Genomic DNA, 22405 nt, shown 5'->3' with positions numbered 1-22405 from the left:
CCACTATTACTACTAATAGTATAATTTTTAGTTATTACTATTTAAAAGTCAGATTTCAGATTATTAAAGGAAAAAATATTCAGGCATTTAAAGTGGTCTAGTAACAGAATGAAAAATAACCTGGATTAACCCCTTTCGTTACTACAAGTGTCCACCGAAAATGTAATGAGTACTTATGTATATATTTACATAGATGTGTAAATATATGTATATATGTGTATTTACATATATGTGTATAAGAGTGGAACCAATATATCATTGGTTCATTGAGTTAACTTTTACACTTTCATTGAGAGTCTACTCTGTGTAAGATCCTATGACAGATATTTGGTGGAAAACATTGATAATCAATATTACCTTGTAGTCTAATAGAGGTGATAAAATATACAACAAAAAATGTAATATTAAGCATGATCACAGTTTAGGATGGGGAAATATTCCTTTTAGATAACACAATCAAGTAAAGCTCTCTGAAGGGATTACCATTACAACTACTGATGAATCAGGTTTTAGACATGTTAGTGGGGAAGGCAGAGGTAGTACAGATGGAAAGATGGGAAAGAAATTACATAATTTAAGATAGGCAAATAAATACAGTAAACTAAATTCTAGAAGCAGCCATGGAAAGAAAAATAGGAGATTAAACCTCAATATAGGTTTAGTTCAACATATGAAGTTTGGGGAGTGAATAACATTTCACAAGAGATTGACATATTTGTATTATTTGAGATGTTTACTCTTGAAAGAAAATAGGAGAAATATTAGAAGGAAAATTTTGAATCAGCAAGCCCAAGAAAACTTTTTAAATTATTCAAGAGGCAGAGAATTTGTGTGGTAGCGATGGAAATAAAGCCAATGAGATGGTGTAAAAGCTGTTGTCTATGTAAATTAATAACTCTTTGTACCTGAGTGACTAAACGGCGAGTGGTATGTAAAATAAGAAGGGAGGGTGCTGAGAATCTAAACATGTCAATGCTATTAACAAAAACAATATTAGAAAGAAAAGCAAACTTACAGGGGAATATATTGGTTTGATTTGGAGCACGTATGACACAGATTACAGGTAGCCTGTCCTTAGATATTTCAATAAAAATGGCAAGAATATGTAAGTAAATGTGCAAAAGCTATTTATTCCTTTGGAAAAAAGGTAGTGAGGGGTATGGATAATTTTTATCAATTGTGTTTAGTTCTGTGTTTCATCTTCTGTTGAAATAATTAACTTTACAATAAATATTTCCATCTATGTATGTTGATTATTCCTCACCATGTGCACACAATCATAAAATGTAGTACCCTGCATATTAAAATTTCTGGCATATTACCAATGACTAAAAGGAAAACTGTGAAAGAGAACTACCATGCTTATATATACATAACGTTTCAACAAAATAACTTAATCATAAATGAGCCAGTCCTATAATTAAAAACATGTATTTTTGAATTTGTAGTGAATTCAATCATATACTACAATTAAACAATGTCACAAATTTTTATTTTTATTTATTTTTTTTTTAACGTTTTTATTTATTTTTGAGACAGAGAGAGACAGAGCCTGAACGGGGGAGGAGCAGAGAGAGAGGGAGACACAGAATCGGAAGCAGGCTCCAGGCTCTGAGCCATCAGCCCAGAGCCCGACGCGGGGCTCGAACTCACGGACCGCGAGATCGTGACCTGAGCTAAAGTCGGACACTCAACCGACTGAGCCACCCAGGCGCCCCTGTCACAAATTTTTAAAGGCTTTCTCAACCAACATAAGGGGAGATATCTATCTTTTTCTAGGTCCTGAGTTAATTAGTCATTTGTTTTGGTTGACAGAAATAAGCATTAATTACCATATTTTGTTTTCCTTGAGTGTGGTAGGTGGTCTCTTGGATGGTGCACAATGATCCTTGCCTCCTAATATTCACATGCATATCTGATACCAACCCCTTAAATGTAGGTTGGACATAGCAACTTTTAACAAATAAAATACAGAAAAAAAATAGATTATACCCCTTCTGAAATTAGATTACAAAAAGACTGTGATTTCCATGTGATTGTCTTCTCTTGCTCTGAGAAAAGCCAACTGCCATGTTGTAACCAAACCTATGGAGAATCCACTAAGCAAGAAACTAAAGGAGGTCTCTTGCCAATAACCAGTGAGGCACTGAAAATTTCAGTCCAAGAGCCCATGAGAAACTGAGTCTTTTCAAAAATGACTTGAGTGACCTTAGAAGTGAATCTTCTCTCATTCAAGTTTTCAGATGAGACCACAAACCCAGCTGACATCTTGATTGCAGCCTGCTGAGAGAGCTTGAGGCCAAGGCATCCAGCCAGTACATGCCTGATTCCTGACCCACAGGAAACTGAATTTAACATTTACTACTTTAGCTACTAGATTTGGGGATGATGTGTTTAACAGCAAAAGACAACTAACACATTGGGGAATGTTTAGAGTTGAGCTCCTTCTATTCTGTAAAACAAATATTTCATAAACCAAGCATGTAAATGTCATCCTGGAACTGAACGAAATAAAGAGATGTCATTATCTTCTACATCCACTGCATCTACACTGCATCTACATCCACTGTAACTTATATAAATTAGCTCTTGGGAATGGAACCAGTCAAGCCTTGCTATGTTATATAACAAGTACTAGTTTATCAAGACTTTTTCTCATAGAAAACATAGTCTGCTTCAGAAGATTGTCTGAGGATCTCTGAACACAATCAGATTTTTCAGAGGATCTGGAGAGATAAGACACATTTTACACTGTGGAAATTTCAGCAACATATACACAAGTATTATTCATTCTGTTTTTTAAAAGTCCTAAGCTATCTCTCCCCTTTTAGGTTTCAGACTCCTACTGTGTTATTTCAACTTCGTTTTCCTTCTTTGACCCACTCTGCTCATTTTCATCTTTTTCTTTTAGCCACCCTAAAATTATTCTTCATTTATTCTTAGAGCCAATTTGTTTTCATTACTTTCTTCATACAAATTTGTGCCTTCATTTTCTTATTCTCTACCCACAGGTTTCCTATAAATGTACTTTTTCAAAGGAGAAAATTTTCTTCCAGATGACTAATTGTAGTGACAAGTTGTTAAGATAATATTTCAGTTTTGCCCAGAACATTGGATTTGAGACATCAAACAAGTAACTTATCCGTTCATATTTTAGCAAAACTTGGTGATATAGGATAAAGTCATCCTCCAGTGAGAGGCCATCTTCAAGAGAGACTAATTTTTTTAGTTTAGCAATGGCAAAAGGAGATCTACTGAAGGTATGAAAAGACGCCCCCACCATTTTGTTTAAGAACATCCCGTTCACCATCAGTTAGGATTTTTCTTCCCCCAGTTTGACGGTAAAAATAAACTTCCTAAAAACAACTTAGAATGCCATTCCACAGTATAGTACCACTCAGAGGGTAAATCACTTCCAAATTGACACTGTAAATTTTATTGCAAGAAATAAAGAAACCTTTTGAATCTATGTGAGCCAGAGGGATGAACTCAAGCTAAGGTATTTTATAAAATATTGTGATAAAATCACCTTTTAAAAAAAAATAATTTTTGGCTTCTAGCCCAGAGGGAGTAACAGATCAGATTTTTCTCCTCTTTCATAAAACAACCAAAACTGTACAAAATATATAAAACAATAATTTGTGAGACACTGGACATCAAGAAACAAAGGACATAATCACTGAGACCAGGAAACAAACAAAGTGATTCTTGTGATTTCCCACAGCTTACTTCCTTGAAAGAGTTTCCAGCCAAAATACAGGCAAAGGGAACCCAAGCATAGCCCAGCAGATTAACTGAGTTCAAATGAAAGAGATGAGAGGCTGGGGAGACTGAGGCAACCAGGCTTTGCAGGATAGAGTACTGGAAAGAAAAAAACTTCAAGGTAAGAAAACTTCAGAGATCTGCAGAAAATTTTCCCTGGAGTATTTCTCTGAGTACTTATCATTGTATATGTATTAGGAACTGACCTGAGACTGGGAAAAGAACCACGTGAAAGGGCTAGTGGTAACAGTGTTCAGGACTCACATGAGGCCAGGTATAGTGCTTTCTCTCACCAGCAGAACAGGCAACCTAACTTCAAGTTTTATGGGACATTGAGAACAGTCATAAAATAGCCTTCTCTAGTTAATGGGGAATAAATAGTCCTAGACTCACAATGCTCTGGTCCCACCTAATACATCTTAATAGGAAGACCTGAAAGGGTAAAATTGTTCCCAAGTAACTTTACTATGTCTGAGTACAATGCTTAAGAATATAGAAATACAGGGCTGCCTGGGTGGCTTAGTCGGTTGGGCGTCCAACTTCGGCTCAGGTCATGATCTTGCAGCCTGTGAGTTTGAGCCCCGCATTGGGCTCTGTGCTGACAGCTTAGAGCCTGGAGCCTGCTTCGGATTCTGTGTCTCCTTCTCTCTACGCGCCTCCCCCACTAGCACTCTGTGTGTGTCTCTCTCTCAAAAATAAACAAACATAAATAAAAAATTTTTTAAAAAGAGTATAGAAATACAAAAAATATTTAGCACAAAAATAGTTAAAATCCATGATGTCTTCAATCTAATAAATCACTAGATATTAAAAAAAAGTAGGGAAGTCTGATTCATAGTGATGAAATAAATCAGTCAATCTTAAACTAGATTGGATTGATAAAGATCTTAGAATTAGCAGAAAAGAATATTAAAACATTAATTATAACTATGTTGCATAAGTTCAAATGTTAAATACGTACGTAGAATATGTAAAAAAATGTCATCCAAATGGAAATTCTAGAGATGAAAACTACACTATTTGTCATAAAAAATACAGAGATGAGATAAAAGGGAAGATAGATAGTACAGAAGAAAGGATGAGTGAACTTGAAGATGAGCAATAGAGAGTAAAAATAAAATATAGAAATTAATAAAAATAAAGTATATAAAATTAAAAAAAGAGCAAAGAATAAGTGAACTGTGGGGAAACTCAAAGCTTCTCAATATACACAAAATAGAAGGCATTAAGAAGAGAACACAGAAGGGGCAAGATGACTGAACATTTCCCAAATTTGATTAAAGCTATAAATTTCTTGTAGGTCACTGAACTCCAAGCACAAGAAAAAGAAAGACAATTATAAAACAAGTGGTAAAGACAAAAGCTAAAATTCACTCAGTGTAAAAAAACAAGAGAGGAACAAAGATGACAGATTTCTTATTGGAAATAATACAAGTTACAGAAGTACAGCAATATCTTTAGATCACTGAAAGAAAAATTTAACCTAGAATATATACCAAGAGAACATATCTTTAAAAAAGGAAGGTGAAATAAGGAGTATTTCAAACATACACAAAGAATTCATCACCACATTTCAAGAAATATTTTAAAAGTTTATTCAAGAGGAGAAAAATTATACCAGATAGAAATATGGATCTACATACACAAAAATGAAGACCACAAAAAATAGTAAGGGTTTGGGTAAATGTGTAAGATATTTTCTTATTACTTAAAGCTCTTTTAAAGATAATTGACTGCTTAAACAAAAATATACATGTAGTACACAGTTTATAAAAAAATATGAAAATAAAATACATAAAACAGCAGCAGAAAGATCAGGAAGGGAGAAATGTAAATCTGTTACTACAGTATAAGGTTATATGATATTCATGAATGGTATAATATCACTTAAACTATGATAAGTGAAAAATGTACATTATAAACCATAAAGTAACCACAAAAATAATCAGTGATAGTTAATAAGCCAAAAAGGAAAGAAAATGAAATTGTAAAAAAAAAAAATTAGCTAATCCAAAATAAGGAACAAAAAAGAGTAAGAAGGGAACAAATATAAAAAAGTTAGCAAGAAGATAGACTTCAACCCAATCATATAAATTATCAAAGTAAATATGAATGACCAAACACAAATAAAAATCAGAGATACATGCTTGCCCACTAGAAATAAAGTTCAAATATAAAACATAAATAGGATAAAAGTAAAAGATTGGAAAAACACACAATATGCTAACACTAATCAAAAGAAATCCAGAAAGGCTATAATATTATTAGACCAAATAGATTTCAGAACAAAGAATATTGCCAGGAATAAAGAAGGTTATTTCCACAATTACAGTTAGAAATTTCAATCATCCTTTTTCAATAATTAACACAAGTAGACATATTATCAGTAAGAATATGTAAGATTTGAATAAGATTATCAATCCAATTGTTTTACTTGACATTACTAGAACATTCTATCCAACAATAACAGAAAACACTTTATTTTCCATTACACACAGAATAAGCTATATTATTGGCCATAATACCACCAGTCTCAACTAATTTAAAAAGGTTCAAGTCATATGGTATATATTCTCTGAATACGAGGATTAAATTAGAAATCAGAAAATAATGATCTCTGGAAATTCCTCAGACACTGCTAAGTAATCCATGGATCAATGAAGGAATTAAAATGAAAATTAAAAAAATATTTTTAGTTGGATAAAAAAGAACACATGTCAAAATTTGTGGGATGACACAAAAGCAATGCTTAGAGAAAAATGTGTAGTGTTACATGCCTTTATAAATATCAAATCAATAACCTCAGCTTCTACCTTGAGAAACTAGAAAAAGAAGAACAAATTAAACACAAAGCAAGTAAGTGAAAGGAATAATTTTTAAAATGGAATTCAATGAAATAGAAACAACTACAAAAAGGAGAGAAAAATTAATAAAACCAAAATCTTACTTAAGAAGTTAAAAAGAATTAATAAACCTCTACCTAGACTGACCAGGGGGAAAACAAAGACACAAATTACAAATATTAGGAAGAGAGAGACATGTCTTTAATACAGGCTTCCCAGATATTGAAAGGATAATTGAGAAATGTTGTGAACAAATTAATGCAAAAAATTCAACAACATAGATGTCCCAGTTCATTAAGAAACAGAACCACGGTTTGCTCAAGAAAACAGATAATCTGAATAGGCTTATATCTATTGAAAATATTGAATTTGCAGATTAAAAACCTTCCAAAAAGGAAACTCCAGGTCCAGATGGTTTCACTAGTGAATGTGATCGAGTATTTAGAGAAAACTACAATACCAATACCACGCAAGCTATTTCAGAAAATTGAAAAGAAAGGAATACTTTAAAATTTATTCTATAAAGCAAGAAGTACTCTGATACCAGAAAGTAGAGAGATAAAAATAAAGGAAAACTACAGACCAATCTCTCATGAACAGAGATGCAAAAACACAAACAAAAAACATTATGACTAATTGGGATTTATCCTAGAAATGCAAGGTTATTTTAATATTTGAAAACCAATGCATGTATTTCCCCACATTAAAAACTGAAAGAGGAAAATGCTTAAAAACATGTCAAAGAAAGGTGTTTAACAAAGTCTAACATTTCTTCTTGATTGAAAAACAAATTAGCAAATGAGGAAGGAAACTGGTGAAAATGATCACAAAAACCTATAGTTAATATCACACAAAATGATGAAATATCAAATGCTTTCTCCTGAAGATCAGGAGCAACAACATAAAAATATGTGTATTTTCTTCAGTTCTAGTCAATATTATACAGAAAGTTATGACCAGTAAATTAAAGGAAAATAAGTAACAAAATAATCATAACAAAGACACCCAGTCAGGAAAAACAAAGTAAAAATGTCTTTATTCATGGACAAAATGATTTTCTATGTAGAAAATCCACTGGAATTTACTTAAAAATAAATAAATAGCTACTAGGATAAATAAGAGACTTTATCAAAGTTGCAGCATGCGTTAACATACAAAAATCAATTATGTTTTTATAAACTAGCAATGAATAGCTGACAACTAAAATTTTTAAAAACTATCATTTACAATAGCACCAAAAATATTAAACGTTAAAGGGTAAGTTTGACAAAATGCAAATGTACTCAACGTTGAAAACTAAAAACACTAAAAACTAAAAACATACTTAGTCCATGGATTAGAAGACTTAATATAGTTAAGTTGTCAATTCTCCATAAATTAATCTTTAGATTTAATGCAGTCACAAAATCCCATCAGGCTTTTTTTTATAGAAATTCACACACTGATTTTAAAATCTATATAAAAATGCTAAGGTAAATACCTAGAATAGGCAAAACAATTTTGAAAAAAAAGTTGGAATATTCACACTACTTGACTTCGAGCTTAACAATAAAACTACAGTAATCAAGACAGTGTGGATCCTGAACAATGTGGGGGTTAAGGGCAGTGATCCCCAAGCATTCAAGAATCCACAGGTACCTTTTGACTCTCCCAAGACTTAATAGCCTATGATTGACCAAAAGCCATATTGCTGATACTATAAACACATATTTTATATGTTATATATAGATATAGATAGATATAGGTATAGATATAGATATAGATATAGATTATATAGTATGCGCTTACAATAAAAGTAAGTTAAAGAAAATATTGTTAAGAAACTCATAAGGAAGAGAAAACACATTTACAGTACGATAATATATTTAATGAAAAAATCTGCCTAATAATATTGTCATAAGATAGACAAATAAATCATGTGAACAAAACATGGTCTAGGAACAGACCACGCATATATGGACAACTGTTTTTCCACAAAGATGCAAAGGCAATATGATGGAGAAAGTTTGGTGTGTTTACCAAATGATGCTGGAATATCTGGATATTCATATGCAAAAAAAGAAAAATCTTTATACACAAAGGACATTAAAAAATTAACTCAAATGGGGCAAGTGGGTGGCTCCGTTGGTTAAGTATCTGACTCTTGATTTCAGCTCAGATCATGATCCCAGGATGGTGAGATCTAGCTCCACATTGGGCTCAGTGCTGAGCATGGAGCCTGCTTAGGATTCTCTCTCTCCCTCTTTCTCTGCCTTTCGTCCTCTTGCAGTCTCTCTCTCTCTCCCTCCCTCTCTCTCTCTCTCTCTTTCTCTCTCTCTCTCTCTCAAAATAAGTGGATAAACTTTAAAAAATAAAAGTAACTCATGTGGATCAATTCTAAATATAAAATATAAAACTACAAAAGTTTTAAAAGAAAACTTAAAAAAATTGTATTACCTTTGGTTAGCAAAAGATTCTTTTGATATCACCCCAAAGACACAACCCATTAAAGAACAAGTTGACAAAGTAGACTCCATTAAAATTAAGAACTTCTGTTAAAAAGATACTGCAAGATAAGGGAAAGAAAATTAGGATATTGTATATTAATTCAATATTGGAGACTTGTATCCAGAATATATAAGGAATTCTCAACACTCAATAATACCAAATCAAAGCATCCAAAATAAAAACAAATGAAAGATTTAAACTTCACAATGAAGAAATATGGATGGCAAACTCATGAAAAGATGCTCATCATCATTTGTCATTAGGGAAATGCAAATTAAAACCATAAGGAGATACTATTAAACACCTATTTTACAATGACTAAAGCTAAAAAGTCCATCTATACAAATTATTGGGCAGGACATGGAACTTTCATACATTGCCAGGAGGAGTTTAAAGTGGTACAACCACTTCAGAAAACAGTTTGGCAATTTTTTAAAAACTAAACATACATAGATCTTATGATCCAACCATTATACTACTTCGTATTTAGCCAATAGAAATCACATGACCTTACAAATACTTTTCCACAAGTGTTCATAGCAGCTGCATTTGTGATATTCAAAAACTGGAAACAATCCATATGTCTATCAACAGGTGAATATATAAAATCTGGTATATCCTGCAATGGAATACTTCTCCGTAATTAAAAGGGAACGGAGTCTTCATAGCACAAAAACTGAGCGAATCTCAAAACAACTATTCTGAGTTAAAAAGGAAGACTAAAGAAGTGCATGGTGTATGGTTTCATTTATATAAAATTCTAAAAAGTTCAAATTAATATGTAATAAAAGAAAGCAGGTTAGAGGCTGCTTCCAGACAAAGCTCTCAAGAGTAAGAGTGGGGAAGGTAAGAGTATGGCATTAAAAATGGGAACAAGGAAGTTGGAGTGATGAATGATGTTTTTTTTTTCTTCATTGTGGTGATTGTTTCATGTTTGTATACATTTGTCAAAACGAATCAAATTGTATATTTACAATATGCGTAGTTTATGGTATGCCAATTATACTTTTATAAAAAATTATTTTTAAGACTACTTTGCTATTTAAAGCTAAAAAACATTACTTTTCCAAAAGATTTTATATTAATGTACTATAGAAAATAATATTAAAATTAAAAGTATATAAGTAGTACTGTCAGGATATAGAAATATAATTATTGTAAAAATACCAGAATAGTTATGTTTGTGTTATCCAATACATATTTACTAGAATTCAGGAGTTTGTGGACCTTATAAACATTTGGTTGATATTTGAAAAATAAAATGAACAAGCAAATTGATTATGAAATAGTCATTTACTAAAGTGTTTATACTGTATGCACTATTGTTTTGTCTTATGTTGAATTACGAAGTTCTCAGATATGGGGAAAAACTACTTTATGACTTCCCTTCAACTTGAGTCAGGTTTCAGCCTTGAGCAAATTTCTATGAAGAAGGTAGAAATGATGAGAAGTCTTTAAATGCTGCAGATCAAACATTGCCACTACAATGAAACCCAGAATGGCAAGCAAACAACAGTTTAGAGGACGTAAAAGAAATTCTGAACTTATTCCCCAGAAGCCATTACATTAGTGAAGTTTATCTCAGTCTTGAAATTCGCATAAGTCATGCGCTGAATTGAATTTACCACTAAGGCATCAGCATCAACTACTGCAGTGTCATCTTGTTCCCCTCCTAAATCACCTTATTCTACTCAAAGATAAAAGGCCGCTTTCATTTCTGTAGGGGACAGATTAAACATTAGCAGTCAGAAGCAATTGCTTTTCCCTTCAACATCACCTCTAGCCTTTTTACGCACAATACCCTCTCCAGGGATTTCCTGCTGGCTGAAGAAGAGGCAAATAACATTTGTGCCTCTGCACAGGACAGTTGATTCCAGGCTGTAAAACCGAGTTCTTTCAAAACAATGCATCAGGTCTTAGCAGGTGAGAGGTAGAGTCGTAGAATAGAGCTTTGAGAAGCTCATAAATTAATCCAGCTTTCCCAGAAGTCTCTGCATGTTGCTTAGAATAACTCATAGGGTATAAGTACATACATTATAAAAGACTACTTCAGCAGTATCTGACATTAGTATAGAATCTAACATTAGTCCTATAACTGTTGACCAAGACAGCCTTAACATTCCCTTCTGCTTAATCAGACTTTAGATAGATACCCCACTGACTACAGACCCCTGACCTCCCTTTTCTTAGAGGACTTTAGAAAACTCACAATTGTCAATTCTCTTTCTACCCCTTTGAAATATAAATATTCTCCTAGAAAGGCAATGGTCAAGAAAGACAGAGCCCCTATATCCCAGTCTTCGTGGGAAGGTAGGAGCGTTAACTTTGACAAGCGTCAATTAGCAAACACAGATGGCCTGGTCACATTGAACATAGCTCCTAACTAATGTCCTCTAGTTCTCTTCTGCTCATCCCAGTGCTTAAAAACTCTTCTGCTTCTTGGAGTTGAATTGAATCTCTCTCCTTTTTTTTTTTTTTTTTTTAATTTTTTTTCAACGTTTTTTATTTATTTTTGGGACAGAGAGAGACAGAGCATGAACGGGGGAGGGGCAGAGAGAGAGGGAGACACAGAATCGGAAACAGGCTCCAGGCTCCGAGCCATCAGCCCAGAGCCTGACGCGGGGCTCGAACTCACGGACCGCGAGATCGTGACCTGGCTGAAGTCGGACGCTTAACCGACTGCGCCACCCAGGCGCCCCTGAATCTCTCTCCTCTTAAATAAATTCTTCCCTGCTTAACTTCCCTGCCTGCTTAACTCCACTTGATACAATTTTTCTTTGACACTGCCCTTGAGAAACCACTCCTTGCCGGCAACCATTAGGGTACAAAAGAGATGTGATATAATCTTTAGTAAAATAACTTACATATTTTTTGAATTTGAAAATCAAATTATGAATTAACCAAAATTTGAGTCACTCTGAATTGAGGGTGGTGTGGCTGCCTGTTGTGACCTGAGTAGCTTGAGGGTTACAGAAATCTTGAATGCTTTCTCCATCATGATTCTACTTGCCTGCACTCCTTATCTATTTAATAATATTCACTGGTAGGAGACACTACAACCCTTTTTGTATTAGAATATTTTGTCTTTACCTGTTATGAGATACCTCTGTGGTTTTGATTTCTGCCTGGCCTATTGATCTGAAGATGAGGTAGGAAAGACAAAGGAAATACCCAATGGGAAACTACAGTGAACGCTGAATTTTATAGGGCTTGTAATTGAAGTATCCCAAATCTATGGGTAGATAAAGGAACTCAAACAACTCTAAGTTTAAAAATCACAAAAACAAACTACTTTTCCCAGTTTCTCCTGATCCTATTTTCCCCATTCTTCATCACAGAATGTGAATGTTTTGAATGTGGAGAGGGAATTGTAAATAGTACTGGCTGCTGTCATAATAGAGTAAGCTGAGTTGACAGTGGTCTCCTTTATGAACCTTGTTCGGATTGATCATTTTGGAGCTTGGCCTAAAAAGACTAAGTTGGTTTATAAAAATTCCAGACCAATATTTGCTTTCATAAAGTTATTCTAGGACCCCAAAAGGCCATGACTACTGTGAAAATGTGGTTCTGGCCCTGTGATAAAATCTACTGACTGTAAGACTTAAATTTAAAACTAATTAGCTAACATATTATAGGGATATTAATTTTTTTTGCTCTCAATTACTAATTGTTAACATTTAGCCTTGTGTTTTCTTTGATCGGTTGCTACTATTTTCTATACCACTGTCTCTTCGGATGTGCTATTGCTGATATTTTCAAACTGGCTTTGTGCTTAGTCTGTCCAAACTAAGGTACTCTTAACTATAGAAAACAAACTGAGGATTGATGGAGGGAGATGACAGGGAGGATGGGCTAAATGGGTGATGGAGATTAAGAAGGGCACTCCTGATGAGCACTGTTAGGATTCCTTGGAACCACAGTAGAGGGGACGGCCATCTTGCCAATGCAACCCAACAAAAAGCCCCTAGTAGCCTGCCAGAACGAATTTGGAGGTCAACCAACTGAGCGACAGCACGACCTGACACAAAAAAAGCCCGCCCGGACCTAAACCCAGAACCAATGCAGCTTAAAAACCCCACCCCACAACACCTGGGGGCGACTTCCCTGATATCTCTCTCTCTCTTTCTCTCTCTCTCTCTCTCTCTCTCTCTCTCTCATCTTTACCCAGCCGTATGCCTGACCCTAACAAGCACTGGCTGTTTTATATATATGATGAACCACTAAATTCTACACCTGAAACCAATTTTACCATGTGTTAACTAACCAGAATTTGAATAAAATCTTGAAAATAGGGGCACCTGGGTGTCGCAGTCTGTTGAGTTTCTGACTCTTGATTTCAGCTCAGGTCATGATACCAGCATGGTGGGATCGAGCCCCACGTCAGCATGGAGCATAGAGCCTACTTAAGATTCTCTCCCTTTTCCTCTGCCCCTCTCCCCTGCACATATTCTCTCTCTAAAACAATTTTTTTTAATGTAAAAAATAAAGTGATTTATTAAAAAACAACTTGAAAAGAAAAAAAAAGCTTTAGTGTTATTATTGCTTACACTGTTATTCTTTATCTCTCAAGCCTTAGTATCTGTGAGCCCCGTGTAATGTTGGCTATGAAGTACATAGGTGCTACAAGCATATTTACACACACAGTCTCCTACAAGGAAACTCAAAACCATTCTCGGGTATTCTACCTTGTTTACCATGAAAAACAAATTGCAGCTGTGGAGGAGGGCCTAAAAAGCCTGCAACTTTAGGATTTTTGCTCACAACCTTACTGTCTTGTAACTCTACGTGAGTTACACCAGGAGTAAATATGTACCTAAAAATGTAGAAAAGTGTTATTTATGTCCCTGGAAAAAATGATGTGGAGAGATGATTGAAATGATCACATGCAAATAGTGACATGATTAATATCAATGGCAACTACAAAATTTATGAACTCTTCTGAAAAATAGCATCTGAATTTCCATGTTTTAACCCTTTGAGATGCGCTCCACAGTACTAGGCCCAAGAGAACTAATGAAATAGTAGACATTATAGTCTTTGAGGTTTGCTGTTCAACGGGGAGATGGGATAAGAGAAAATGCAAATGTTTACATATGTATAGAGAACCAATATTCCTTAATGCTTTAAGAGATATTAAAGCACTTTAACACCCCATCACCACATCTGGTTTCCAAGAAGCTTATAAAAGAAATAGAAGAGATTTAACTTTTTATTTTATTTTATGGCAAGGACTTGAGATCTCTGAGGAAATCAAATGATTTGTCCAAAGCCACGACTTATAAATTCTTCTTATTCTTGTTTCACTTTTTCTTATGTTTTAGTATTATTATTGTTTTAGATCCCACCCTCACTATAGCTTTTAAAAACTGAAGGGAAGGGGCGCCTGGGTGGCTCAGTTGGTTATGCGTCTGGATCTTGGTTTTGGCTCAGGTCATGATCTTAAAGTTCATGGGATCAAATCCTATGCTGGGCTTTGCTGCTTGGGATTCTCTCTCCCTTTCTCTCTGCCCTTCCCCCACTTGTGCACGTGCTGTCTCTCTCTCTCTCTCTCTCTCTCTCTCTCTTTAAGTAAATAAGTAAACTTAAAGGACAAAAACTGAAAGGTATATGAGAGGTTGATGAGTTTCTGGGGAAAACATATTGTGAAAGTTTTTAATCATGCACATTTTTATTAAACATGTAATGTTTGTTAATCATTAAACATTCTGGTACTCATTTTACTTGAATTTTCAACAATTCAGTAAAGTTCACCATTCCTTTAACCTGGTAATGCTCTACTTCCTGTAGCCATGAAATTTCTTTCCTTATTTCCCTCTTATTCACTTAGTCACAACATATTGGTGTCTTTTGCTTCCTTAGTCAGGTTTTCCATGGTCATATCCCTCAGGACTTAGCTTAGGTCTTAGCTCTGTCTTGTTTGTAGGTAGTCATACGGATGGACATATAATACCACGTGCAACTCCCAAATATGTATACTTATTGACCAGACTTCTTCCCAGATCCACTAACCTTAATGACCTATAAGCACTGTTTTAGAGTGAGAGAGACAATACAACATTCACTCTTCCAGCTCCAGCTAAAAGAGTGTGGGGAAATTAATTAGCCTCTCTATATCTCAGTAAATTCATTTGTACAGTGGGGAATACAATAAAACCACCTCAGAAGTTCAATTACATGAAGTTTATCAGAGCCTAGACATCTCCACTGGCATACTCACAGGCATCTCAGATTTAATCTACCCAAAATGACTCCTGCTGTTTCTCCGTGAATTCTAGCTCACCCAAACTTCTTTATATCAGAAACTGACAGGGCTTCCTTTTCCCACATATATCCGAAACCATCCCGGATACAAACTATTAGATTCGATCTATTGAATCTATCAATTCTACCTTTAAAATAAATTGTTACTAGGTACCGTTTTCTCCATGTCATTGTCACACCTCAAGACCAGTCCTCATCCTGTCTTTCTTGGATTAATATACCAGCCACATAACTGATCATCCTATTGTTTTTACTATTGTATTCTCTTCCATTCATTTATCCAATGAACAGCAAGTCCTTAAAAAAAGAAACAGTATCATGCCACTCCCACCCTTAAAATTTTGCAGCAGTTTTATTTCACTAAGAATTATACTAAAGCCCTGTACCATTGTCTACAAAAACTTCTGTAACCAACCTCTTACCCATCTTTCCATCCTTATCTCAAGCCCCTGCCTTCTTCATTCACAGTACTATAGTCACAAAGATCTGCCAAAAATTCTCAGAACATTTTAACGTTTTATTTATTTATTTATTTATTTATTTATTTATTTATTTAGAGAGACAGAGAGAGATAGAACATAAGCAGGGGAGGGGCAGAGAGAGGGAGACACAGAATCTGAAGCAGGCTCCCTGCCCTGAGCTATCAGCACAGAGCCCCACAGCACTTGAACCCACGAACTGTGAGATCGTGACCTGAGCCAAAGTCAGATGCTCAACCAACTGAGCCACCCAGGCCTCCCCAACAATTCTCAAAATTTAACAAGCTTTTTCACACTGTAGGCCCTTTATACTTCCTGTCCCTTTTGGTTAAATGTACTTCCTCTGGCTTTCAGCAAGGCAGTTTCCTTCCCATTCTTTAAGTCTTAGTTATTGTTTCAGAGAGCTCTGACAATCCTATTTACCACCCCTCACAGTTATTTTGTTTTTAAACACAACACTACACACTACTTTTTCCTTCAGAGTATATATTATAACTGTTATTATTTTTGTTTATTTCATATATGCATCTGTTACTATTTTATTTCTTGGTTTCATTTATTCATTTTTCAAAAATTTTGAGTGCTTAATACATTGTTTTGTTCTAGGTCTAAGGGTATAGTAATGCATGTCCTCATAAGTCTTACTTTCTAGCAAGAGAGATGAAAAATAATCAAGTAAATACTCTGAAGGGAAATATAGCAGAGTAAGAGAATGTACAGTTGAGAGAAGGTTTGACTGGGTGTCTAGGATAGGATTTTCTGAAGAAAAGATACTTGAGCTTACACTTGAATGACATAAAGTAAACGTTTAGCAGCTATGAAGGAAAAGCAACACGTGCCATAGATTAAGAGTTTGGGTCCTGCATATGTAATATGTCTATAAAAAAACAAGTGTAAATAGGTAGTTGGATATATAAGTAATGCCTAATAGGAGATACAGAGAATGAGCGGTAGTCAGTCAGTTACAGGAACAGTGTGGTCACTGAAACTGAGTGTAACTGAGATGGCATTCTAGTGCTAGTATTCTAGTAGGAGTTTTAGGGAGAGATATAGGTAAGTTTTTTTGTTTGTTGCAGAAAGGTTAGAGAGCAACTGATGAGTACTTTTTGTATTAATCAGTAACCTCCTTTGTGTTTTGACTTCAAGTTTCTGACACTTAGGTTTCTCACTAAATGGAACCCCACAGTTAACTGCCAAAACTTCCCAGCATAGATAGCGAAGGATTTTTATTCTTATATTCATGGTTTTGATTTCTTTCCAGAGTCAATCTTCTTACTTTTATTCCTACTCTCCAACCTCTGACTGTGCTCAGCTTTATGCCAATCACATGTTTTTTCCTTAAGAAACTTGCCAGGCACTTAACATGGGCCATCTTTGTCTAAAAGGCATATTTAGTCTGAAAGATTTTTTTAAATTATCATTACTCTAAACATGTGACAAATATTAATTGATATTTTATAGCTAAAGTGGTAGGGAGAGGAGATGAATGATATTTTTATTAAAGTTGGATATTGGGGGGAAGTTTGTTATTTCAGGAATTTCTTATTGAAAGTAATCTTCCAAACATTTCAGGAAACACTAGCTAAGAACATACTATTTAAAAGTATGTTATTATTTTTAAGAATTTTAAAAAAGAAGCTTAAGATGCATAAATGCAAGCACTGACTTATTTATAAGGACACATTTGGGAAAACGCTTCCGTAAAACTATCAAGTTTTTTTGGCTCCATTTAACAAAATTAAAATGAACACTTTTATCAGTCCACATTATGACTCTATTGTGATCTTAAAAAATTAGCCCCTAAAGCTATTTTAATTTGGTCGATGGATGTATGGAAAGATTTTTATGATACTTTTTTTTCTTTATGAAGCAGAAAGCATCAAGAGTTTCCAAAACTACCATAAACTTTCGAAAGAATCAAAAGAATAAGCAAAGTGCTTGGGGAAGACAGTGTTGGGAAAGACTAGAAGGGTAGGGTTTAAAAATAGATGCTTGAAAATATATTTGCTTTGGCCATTTCACATTAAGATAATTGGTATCAAACACACAGCTGCAATTACCACATAATCATTGTCAATGTTGTGTGTAGGCAGATGGTAGCAATGTTTGGGAGACGAGATAACACTGAATTTTTAACAAGTGACAAAAGGATTGGCATGGTGCAAACAGAACACCACTGCACTTGGCCAACAGCCAGGCAGCCCCATGTGTTGCCATCCTGCCACTTCACAGAAGGCTTACATGGTAAACAAGACAGTGGATTTTTTTCTGAAAGACACGGACCCACAGAACGAATATATATATATATATATATATATATCTGATTATATATATATATATAATCAGAAAGTGAGTAAATGCTTGCTTTTATATTCTAAAGCTTACCGAACTTGAAGCTTTAACATAGTAGCTCAGTACGGTATTCTGCCCGTGGTAGAAAGCGGTAACTCCAGTCAGAGTCATATAGCATTCTGGTTAAGAACAAGCACTCTGGGGCTTGATTAAAATACCAACTCTCCTAAGTATTAGTTATATGACTTTCAGTAAGTTATTTTATTCATCTGTTCCTCCATTTGAACATCTAAAAACTGTGAAGAATAATAGGATGTACCAGTTTTGGGTAGAAGGAGAGCTGAAATGATGATTCCCGTGCAAGTGACTTACTGAAGGGCTGCCCTGAAGAAAGGAGAGGAGGTGAGAAGCAGCATAGAGCTGGGGAAGAACCTAAGCAAGTGTGAGGGCTCAGCTGGTGTTCTTGTTATCTCCAGCCGCATACTTCCTCCCAACTTAGTGGTGTAAAACAACAGTCATTTTGTTATCTCATGATTCTGGTGAATCAGGAATTTGAGGAAGATTCAGCAAAGTCAGATGGCTCAAATGACTAAAGGCAACTGGAACAATACAACTGGAGACAAGCTTGGGGTCCTCATTTCTTCCCGATGTTGCATCCACTGGAATTGGATAGCCCAAGAGAGTTTTTGCACCCACATGTCTAGCCCTTGGGCTGGGATACACCTGGAAACACCTGGACCTGGCCAACATCTGCTCTGTGTCTACCCAAATTCTACATGGCTTGTGCTCCTAACAGCATGACCTTCACAGGACAGTCATATGTTTTTACATGGTGGCTTACTTTCCCCAGAATAAACATTATAAAAGACAAATGGTGATTCAAAGATTCTTATAATCTAACCTCAGAGAGTTGTAGTGTTACTTTTGCCACATTCTTGGTTGCACAAGCCTAGCGCAGATTCAATACAGAGGAAGATCACACGAAGACAAAAATACCAAGAGAAATGGGTTCACTGGAGAGCCATCTTGGAGAGTACCTGCTGCTGCTGGAGCCTACATCAGCTTGAACCTATGGGAAAAACATGGAGTTGGTCCCACCTAGGCAAAGAGCCAGCCTTTTGTACTTTCATATGGATTGGGGCTAATCTCTCCACTAAGACTGTTCCAGGCAGAGGGGAGGGGAATTCTTCAGAGATAAAGGTATCTGTGAATAATTAGCACCCAGAACTCAACATCTAAGGTATAAATATACAGCCAGGAAAAGGTGAACAGAACAGGCCACAGATATTGTGTACACTGCTGTCATTGAGGGTTAATTTGAAGACTGTAGCATATACATGTTAATGAAATGGTCCATGAGAGGTCACTTTGATTTATATCTCTCAGTCCTCAGAAGCAGTTTTGCCTGGGACACTGTGTTTCGTAAGGGGCCTGAGAAAGCATATCTATAGATTAATACCCAACTAGCAAAAATTCCTTCTATTGTATATTTGATTATATTACTTAAGAATAGGCACAATTAAAGACTAATTATCAAACTTTTACATTCTGTTACATATACAGAGAAGTTTCTAAGAAGCATTATGGTGTAAAAATTAAGGAACTTCAAATGACATTGCTTCTAATAAGCCACCTTAATTGGCACTTGGATTTCAAAGACATTTTAAGATTATCAATAACCTTGTTGAGCTCCAATGTGGTGCTAATTACTGCAGGATTAGCTTGGTAGACATTATTTTATCAAGTCTCATAATACTCCCATGAAATAGATATTATTTTCCTTATCATACTGGTGCACAAGCTGAAAATCAGACTAAGTTTTAATGTATGAACATACATACTTGAGTAGTTATGAAGTAGTATTGGATCTGAACCTGGATCTCTTTAATTTTAAAACTCTGCTTGCTAATCATACAGTAATCTATGGTCAATACTCTGAAAGTGGTTATTTTGCAAGGAATATGGAAGCTTCTTTCTAAATGTCTATGGTGTCACTAAGATAATTTGTCTAATTTTTCTTCAGGGAAACAAAGGCAGATTTTTGGATCAAAGGAATTGCCAAAGGTTTTATTGATTATTCAGAGGAGCACAATAACTCAAGGAGAAAAATCTTTAGTTCCTTAATGAGTCTATTGATATAAATAATACCAGTGTAGCTACAGTATTCCGACCAATGAATTATTACTGTGTTATCACAGCCAATACAATTTCTATGTTTTTAACTTTTTAAAAAAGAAAATGAATAATTGTTCTTACTACTGTATTATATAAATACTGGTTCTACTAAGCGGCAGATACATTACCAATATAAAAAAGGACTGGCTTTTCAACTCTGCCATTTTTCCAGTGAGTAGGATTTTAAATTTGGGGGGGAGGGAGGAAATGTGCTCTAATTTAAAAAAAATGTATTTAGTTCTAGTCTCTCAGTTACTAGTTTGATATTGTTACCTTACAAATTAGAAAATCAATCATTAGAATATTTTAACATGTTTAAGTCATATTAGTAAGTGGCAAAAAAATCATGGATATTTAGGGAGGTGAATTGCACATGTATTCTGTTGGCGAAAGAAGTAATAATTCTGCCAAAGAGAATACATCAATTCTACTTACTTTACAAATAGCATATATGTGGGGTGCCTGGCTGTAATAGTCAGTAAAGCTAGAGATTCTTGATCTCAGGGTTGTGAGCTCAAGTCCTATGTTGGGTGTAGAGATTCCTTAAGACAAAACAAAACAAAACACCAAGAACAAAGAAATGATAGTATATATGAGTACTATCAAAATAAATATTAAAGTAAAATTATTTTTATAGCATTTATAAGACACAGTCCAAAAACAAAGAATTTAGGCACATTTGGAGCAGAAGGTACAAACGGGCAGGGGACTCAGCATGCAGTTAAGATGGAGCCTGGTGGTGAAGCACCGTGTAGACTGTGTTAAAAGGAAGTTTGGATTTTAAGCATTCTTTATTTAGAGGTTATTATATTAGCCTCTTGAATATAAACCATTTCACACACTGTCCTCAAGATCATATGAGCAACAGAAACTTCAAAGGAAACCATACATGACCCATGCCTTCAGCATCATTAGAAGATCAGAAATTCCACCAATTTCCCATCATCACAGATATGTAGAAAAACATAGTCCAAATCCTGACGGAGCTAATGCTGAAACACACACCATGACTGCAGGATTCTGTGCCTGGCGAGCAGACTAAGAAAGATTTACACACAGAAAAAGAGGATAGCAGAGTGGAGACCTTAGATGTAGCACAGAGAAAAAGTCTAACACCAAGTGCTAAAATACTGAACACAGATATCTCCGCCTCATTCACAGCACCACCTGTTGGAAAAGGGCTTCAATGAATGTGGAAATAAAAGTTTGCAGACTTGCAGATGCATCGCTCTGGGAGAGGATTAGATAAATGCAAGAAGAATACTGCGTCTTGGAGATTGGAAGTGGAGGGACAGAAAGAAGGAACGGGGAAAAATTCATGTGCAGAAACGAAAGAGAACAAGATATTGCAAACCCACTCTGCACTACCACCACCAGTATCAGCCATTAAAGAAAGTGAATTTCATTATACAATTGCCGAGGGTGCTCTTCAGTTAGGATTCCTGTTCATGAAATACTTAGGAATAAAATTTAAAAAAAAACCAACTTTGATAAATCACACTTAAATGGCATGGAGTCCTTTCGAGAAAATATTAAGTCAAGTTTAAAGTTCACATAGAGTATGCTGTAATGTATATATGGAAGAAATGAAAACAGGTTTTAATCTTTCAGGTTTAATCTTAAACTAACAGATTCTTTAAATCTGTTCAGTTTTAAAGAAAGAAATACAGGAAATAGAAAACAAAAAGTAATGAAATTAGTGACCTATAAGGAGAAAAGTGGGTGTGAAATGGCATAAAGGAATAGGCGAGTGATGACGCCTTTCTGAGTGTCATATTGTTGTAATTCTGTCTTTTGGAAGAATACTAGAGTTCTACGTACTCAAAACTAAAGGTAAGTCAACAAGAATTGGATAAAACTGGGGCGCCTGGGTGGCGCAGTCGGTTAAGCGTCCGACTTCAGCCAGGTCACGATCTCGCGGTCCGTGAGTTCGAGCCCCGCGTCAGGCTCTGGGCTGATGGCTCGGAGCCTGGAGCCTGTTTCCGATTCTGTGTCTCCCTCTCTCTCTGCCCCTCCCCCATTCATGCTCTGTCTCTCTCTGTCCCAAAAATAAATAAAAAACGTTGAAAAAAAAATTAAAAAAAAAAAGAATTGGATAAAACTTCA

The 22405-nt window shown here is 35.2% G+C and overlaps 1 long non-coding RNA gene across 2 annotated transcripts in view; it reads right to left on the bottom strand.

Annotated features, from left to right (window-relative positions):
* Positions 1 to 18550, bottom strand: part of LOC125922757 (uncharacterized) — a 49705-nt gene extending 31155 nt beyond the window's left edge. For both annotated transcript variants that reach the window (XR_007457766.1, XR_007457767.1), the window contains exon 1: positions 18444 to 18550. This is a non-coding gene — a long non-coding RNA (uncharacterized LOC125922757). The remainder of the gene's footprint in view (positions 1 to 18443) is intronic.
* Between the last annotated feature and the right edge of the window lie 3855 nt (positions 18551 to 22405).

This window comes from Panthera uncia, chromosome B1 (assembly GCF_023721935.1).
Source record: "Panthera uncia isolate 11264 chromosome B1, Puncia_PCG_1.0, whole genome shotgun sequence".
Classification (NCBI taxonomy): domain Eukaryota; kingdom Metazoa; phylum Chordata; class Mammalia; order Carnivora; family Felidae; genus Panthera; species Panthera uncia.
This window is presented reverse-complemented; position numbering and strand designations above follow the sequence as displayed.